The sequence below is a fragment of the Varroa jacobsoni genome, unplaced genomic scaffold (genome assembly GCF_002532875.2).
Source record: "Varroa jacobsoni isolate VJ856 unplaced genomic scaffold, vjacob_1.0 scaffold_1201, whole genome shotgun sequence".
In the NCBI taxonomy this organism is placed as follows: domain Eukaryota; kingdom Metazoa; phylum Arthropoda; class Arachnida; order Mesostigmata; family Varroidae; genus Varroa; species Varroa jacobsoni.
The window spans coordinates 266520-273622 of NW_019214103.1; the positions used below are offsets into that span (position 1 = coordinate 266520).

The 7103-nt window shown below is 39.2% G+C and overlaps 1 long non-coding RNA gene across 1 annotated transcript; it reads right to left on the reverse strand.

Annotated features, from left to right (window-relative positions):
- Window positions 1–8: 8 nt before the first annotated feature.
- LOC111267592 (uncharacterized) lies at window positions 9–6400 on the reverse strand. The gene is made up of 4 exons (XR_002684729.2): window positions 5565–6400; window positions 4766–4863; window positions 1059–1151; window positions 9–870 (listed from the first exon to the last, which is right to left on the reverse strand). It is a non-coding gene; the product is annotated as an uncharacterized LOC111267592 (long non-coding RNA).
- Between the last annotated feature and the right edge of the window lie 703 nt (window positions 6401–7103).

Below are 7103 nucleotides of genomic sequence, written 5' to 3' on the forward strand. Positions count from 1 at the left end.
CTATCGGTTAAATACTAGGTATTTATTTGGTATGATGCCACTTTTTTTTATCACGCTGTAATGTTATACTATTGGCGTTTATGATCGAATGATTTGTACTTTATATAGAATTAATTACTTTAAAATTTTTCGTTTCTAAGAAGTTGGAGCAAAGTTGGTTCTAAGACATTACAGTACGTTTAACTCACATTAGTGGAATCTACTGGAATGCCACAATTTTATTAAATGCATACATAATATTTGGTCTTAATTGAAATGAAAATTTCAAGTTTTACTACAACGAATCACCGCCCAGCTCTGCAAAACAGCTTTGTGAATCCTGGCAGCCATGACTAGATATGCATCGACAGCAAACAGCATCTTTACGGTCAGGAATACCCACAACGTTTTGTTACTATCTCATTTTGGCCCACAATTCCGTGGGTCATTATTAATTGTGCTCCAGACAGATACGTAATAGTAACCACAGCTATACCACTGTGTGAATTTCGCATTCTAATCCTATGTCCAATTGTCCTGCAACATCTTTTAATATGCTCGTATTGATCCATATGTTATAACATTACATGGAGTTCTGAGACTGGAATTTAAATAGGCGCATACTATAGACATAGCAGAGGGTTGACTTTTCGAGGACTCAGCATATCGGCGCATGCCAGTCTTAACAATCAGAGAAGGCGGAAGGGTGGAACGTTCCGATTAGACCTGAGACGTTAAGCCGAACTGTCACTGCGTTGTGCGTTGGTCCATTTGCTACGTAGGCAGCTTGCATTCGTTTAACGCAGACCGTCGTGTCAGATGTGCTTTATTTGAAGATTTGGCGCCCTCGTAAAAAGGCTAAGGCTGACCGGTTAGCATCGTATGGAGAGCCTAATATCAGTAACAGTACAAGAAAGGAGAACGAGAAAAAACGGGAGGCTTTCGATAAATCACATGTACGTAGATTTCCATGTTCTATAGTACGTTTTATTTCTGACACAAATGCTCTATCCTGTTAGTTGCTAGCTAGGTACTTCGGTAACAATAATGGGCTGCTTCGTGTTAGCATTCATACTTACCAAAAATACAGAAACCTTGCATAGTTTACGTTCTCGACATTGAAGTGGCTGTTGTGAGAAAATGCCAAATCGCCTTGGATCGGACGTCAGATACTTGCGAAACAGGTAACAAACGAAGGAATAAGATAAGCCTTTCCATATCACCTCGTTAGTTGCTCAGAATGAAGTCTACACAAGTAGTTATATGAGTATACGCAACATATTTTACATTCTCGTCTGCTCTTTTGTCTTTTGAACTGTCCTTTCTTGTCTAATTTATGTGAGTTTTCCTGTATTAAGAACGTAAGCACCCGAGCACTTTGACCAATTTGGTCACCTAAGCAAAAGAATTATCTTCGTAAGAAAGAAAAGCAATCGTTTTTCGTATTGTAACATCCAACGTGAGCCCCGGTGGAGAAGTGATCATTTGAAAAAACCGTCTTGTAAGTTGGATCAACTTACAAGACGGTTTTTAAGCCGTACACAGATTTCTATGCAATATCAACAACTTCAACGAACTTTGTTTATGGTGCATAATGTGATCGTGCCTATCTCTTCGATAACAAGTCATATATGACAGGTAATTGAAAAAGACGACACGAAATAAAGTGTGCGTTCGCAAAGAAATAGCGCATCTTACCCTTTCAACCATAATTTCGGCACTTTTTCTAAACAGGAGACAAATTGTGTAACTGCAAAATCGCACAAGCAGCGACGAGGTTTTCCACTAGGTCTGAAAGTATCTTATTTATTTTGTTATTCTTGCCTCTACCTTTATTATGTTCACTATTATTGATCAATGACGTAATCTTCGATAAGGAACTATATCGTCTCAGACTGATTGCTACCTGTTGACGGAGCGGGCATCTGAGTTTCAGGACGTCTGTTTTTGCGGTTGTATTCTACTTGCTTACATATTTGCTTTGTGCTTTTGACGACGACCGAACGACGGGCGTCCCGACCCGTCGTCTATGTGTATAGACGTTTCTATGGACAATGCTCAGACATAGACTTATACAAATGTATACAAAGACAAGCACATATAGAAATAGGAAATAAGGTAGTTCTTTCCTTCTGCTTTGAACATTAGCAGTTACGAAACGGTTTGCATGGCTGTGATTTTATCTGACGATCGAGAAGCTACAACGTTTAGCTACTCAATAGGCAATGACTCATCTGCTGCGAAATGATTTTAACGGCTGTTCTTTCATCATGAAGTTTCAATGGATTCTTAGCCCTATTGCCATGATCGGTGCTGTTTGTAATTGCGCGCACCTTAACGGCTAAGCTTACATGATCAGCATAACGGAACAAATAACGAGGTTTCAACTCGTTTCAAAATGGCATCATGCCAAGACGCGCTTGAAGTAAAGTTGACATAACGTTTACTGCTTCCAAGCTCATGATGAGTATGAGTGTGTTTTTAGTTATACATATACAACATAATACTAACAACAGGTGAGGCTATATATGAAAACGTGTCGTGTGTGTATGGCAGTCAGGCACGATATTTTAGTATAGCCACGATCCTTATTACGCTCGTCAGACGTTCTTTGCACCCATATTAAAAGACCATATAGAAATTATTTTGTTAATCTTTTTTTATGTTGGTACAGAGATTGGATTATGAGCGCTTCCTTCACTGTTTAGGAGTAAGACAAGAAGTACCACCACTGTTTCTAGTTAAAATCTGTGTCGTTTGACTTTTTGGAAGCTATTTCGAATATACGAAAGCTTTCAAATGTGCCTAAAAGTGATGCTTGTCTGTTTTAAGGGAGCGTTTTGCGATTCGGGTCAGATGGTACGCTGTTTGTAAAGAGTAGAGGCATTTCTCAAGTCAAATATCTTAGATGCAATTTTTCTTTGATTTCATCTGATCTTCAAAACCTCTTTTTTTTGTTCAGCTTTTTCTTGAGAGCAGAATAAAGCGACAGAAAGCCAGGGCGGGTGAACCAGATGGTTAGGGAAATGAATATAGACCTTGTTTTTTTTCGAAAACTCCGACACAAGAAGCAAAGTGCAAAGGATCGAAAAGTTGTTTTTTGCGAGTTGTGAAATTCACGCGATCTTTTTAAAACTTTAAGGTCAGTCTCTACGAATGGATACGCTGGTGTTACGTGATTCCGCTTCGATCTATGAAAACAATGAAGAGTCACGTAATTTTGATCTTGCATTCTTCCATTTTTCCGTATAAGCTTTCTTTTCTAATTAGCACTGCGAAAATAGAACTTCTGTCTTCATGCCCTACCAATTCGCTTTGATTGCCGCCAGTCGTTTTTCTGTCGGGCCTTATTATCGGGACTGCTGGAAGGCTTGGCTGACATGACTCCCAATATAGACGGTCCATCACAAATGGCTCTAAGCGCAAAAGCTTTTCTCAGCTACTTGAAAACTGCGTTTTTGACTTAATAATTTATGTATGTTTTTTTCTTCTTCTATTTCGTCTATAAAAAAGTTCCACTTCTCATTTCTATCGAATAACTTAGGATATATTCGTCAAATGCTATTGTTCGACACTGCGTGATTTACTATTATTAATCTATAATAAGTACCACTTGACCTGATCGGTGGATGAAACGGTACGGCAAAAAACACGCTGTTCAAAAACGATGTGTTACAATAAAAAAGCATGATTTTGAGTATTTTTGCAAGCAAATTTCTGTAAAAACTCTTGCACGATGTAGTTCACGCATGGCTCATATCGTACATTCGTCGTTGCGGTTCCAGGCAGATAGTAGTGTTTGCCATCTAGAAAAATATATTTTTCATGGCTGTTGCTATTCAAAGAAGTGCTTACTCATTAGACCTACTGAGGGTACGCGTTTCTTTCACGTTTAACTTAAAATTTAGTTGTGTGAAATTAACAATAGCAGCGTAACATTCGGCATACGAATTTCCTCTAAAAATAATGTAGGTCAAGGAATAGACTAACGTGACGTAGCAGGGCGAAGCGATGGGACATAATCACTTAGCATTGTTGCCGGCCTATTAGACTCCCTTCAGCAAATAAGGCTACAAGCCAACAGCTGCCCGAAACGCTTTTCTTCCATAGAAAAAGTGTTCATTCGTTTATAACGACACCATAAAAAAGAAAGACAGATAAAATGTCGTCTATTTTTCGTAGGTCACGGCGGCAATGAGCATGCCAATCAGACTCGCCGTCTCTTAACTCTGCTTGGATAAAATCGACTTTGAAATGGTAAAAGGAAAAGAACGCAATGTAATTGTGTAACCAGCATTGAGTAAGTTGAACTCTACAGATATGAAATCAATCGCCCGTTGAACACGGTTTAATGTTACTGACTTTTAGTCGGCTAAGTGTGTGGTACTTATGGTACTTACGAACAACAAGAAATAGTCACAAGAACAACACACAGGTAAAAGGTCAGCGACGATGATTGCGCCTCACCCCTTCGGCTGCTACTGCTCTTGTGAGACTACTCCCATGATCTAGTAGCATGTAAATATGTCGTAAATAGGACATTTCATTCATACGTATGGATAGACAGTAAGTTTAATATGGTCAATGTACTGAAGTTGTGACAGATGTAGGCTGCGTCCAATTTTTCGTCTCGTTGTTTGATTTTATTATCAAGAAGAGGACGGAACAGTAAATCTGTAATAAACAAAATATACCCAAACGGTGTACAGCTGAATGGACTCATTCATTTTAATTTATATGCCCCCGATTGAAAACAACAAAAGCTAAGACCCGTTTGTATAATTACCGCTCAAAGTTAGTCCACAGCTAATCTTCCTGAGCTCAGGAGAAGACCGCTTAGCCGTCTTCGAGTTTAGGTATCTATTGGAATCTAAGGTACGAGACCTGGAAGAGACAAAGTGTACATATGCAACAGTGAACCACAATGCATATACAGGTATAACATTGTATTTTGTCTTTTTAAGTATGGAATGATTCAATTCGAAAAGTAATAATAATAATTTTTAACTAGAGATAAATATTAGGCATTGAAAAAGATGGGCTAGAACTGAATTACTGTTGCGGCTTCTACGCATAAGCGACCTCTCCTGCACGACATTTACGATTTGAAGGTGTTCAATTGAATTCTGGGCTTTAGGTGGCTAACGCGCGTATCTTTCAATGCTTTGACATGGTAATCGTAACAGCAAGGAATGTTTTTACGCTCGTTCGGATCTCAACTCAACACACATTACTGGCCTGGTAAAAAAAAAAAAACAGAATGGAGAAAAAAATAACGAATCTAGGAGATGAAGGAAACTGTTAGTAAAATTAATAGCTGCTTGTATGGTCGCTATGTCGTTCCATATGTGTGTCGGCGTCCAGCAAGACCAACTCTAATTAAACTCTTAATGGGACCAAGTCCTTGATACTACTTGTAAACATAGATTGAATTGCTAAGCTGACAAAAAAAAAAACCATATGAATAAGCTCTTAACAAATATATCAAATTGACACCCTGGCCAGATATATCTTAGCTGAATTAATTTTTACTTCAGTTCCAGATAGAAGGAACTGATGGGCCTCTTGAAATAGTTCTCCATTACCTATTCATGGTTCCGTTCGAAAGTTGTGACGTAACTCGTCATTCTCCCAGCAGAACAGTCAGGATCGACTCAAAGAGCACTCCTATTTCTTATATCACGTTTTATTCATCTGATCGAGCTTGTGTCTGCACTTTGTCGTATTCACACTCGGGCCTAACTTCCTGTTCACAAAAGAATATTACGCTGCGCCCTATTCAAGGGGGATTACTTTTGAAATTGTTGGGTGAAGTCACGTCAATGTATCACCATAGCGTAGTAATACGTTGTATAGAAATGTCCTTAACCATCTTCAGGCTCAGTTTTGTTTAGGTCGGAAATACTATCGGTGAGATGACGTCCGCTTGTTCGCCTGGGTGTTCAACTGCTCGTACCCGGCCTACCTGATGCATACTATTTACCGTATTATTAGTAGGGTGATCACGTAGCCAGACGACACGTATGATATACTGCCTTAGTAATGGAAGTCTTGGCTTGCACAATGGTACTGGTTATATCACAAACCTTGTGGGTCGCGTTTCTGCAGGAGATCCGCCAAGTGAAATGGAGAATCTACTTGAGCCTAACGTTGGGCTGTATTGTGATTAATAATAAGGCTTAATAAGTGGAAAGTCTCTGATCTGAGGAGGTATCGGATGCTAGTGGTTACACACCCAGCTCTCCGTGTCATGTGGATCGGTAGAATCGACTAAGATCACCAAGCTTCTTTATACAAAACCCACACACGTACGCATAGGAAGAGCAATGTGTTTGCGACTAGAATCATAGGATAATTGGCGGTGGTTATAAAGGTGAAGGATCTTTCTTGGTACCCGGGCACTTGAAAGGCACGCCACCTTTGTCCAAATAGAATGGATTTATTTTGTTGGTAAGTCCCTGACGTTCTAGAATCTTTTCGAGTAGCTACAGATGAAGATGTTCGTTAGTCTGAACTGTAGGACATCTGATCGATCGGGCAAAGGTTATTATCTTTGAGAGTAGCTGCACAGCTATATTTCGAAGCTATTGCACCGCCATAAGCTGAGCTTAGCTAGAAACGAAAGAGATATCCCGTTGCGAAACGGTTGAAAACAGAAGATATTTCGAATAAAAGCCTACTGTTGCTGTCACAGAAATAGAATGTTACGCTTCAGAAAACAGCTTAAATTGCGGCGATCAGTAGCTGAACGATGTAATAATAGTTCGACATTCTCGTTTTGCGTTTGTACTCTAGTTTTGGCTTACTCCACTCAGCCGAACTACTGAAACTGCACGGCTGTATATCATGCATATACAAACTATACCTCTAAATACTGTCGATACCAGCCGGTTTTCGTTTGTAGTATAGATTATTGATATATTTATTTATTATTGGATTATATAGCTTAATAAATGAAAAAGAAACTTTTGCAGAAAAGTCCTAGGACACCAACTAGCGAATCAGTTTTTTCCACTCATAGGAAGGTAGTACTACTACTACCTTTACTACTAGCATAAGCCCCAGCTAAACAATACGACCTTCATATGATTGGGGGCATTTTTGGTTTGCAGGAAACAATACGA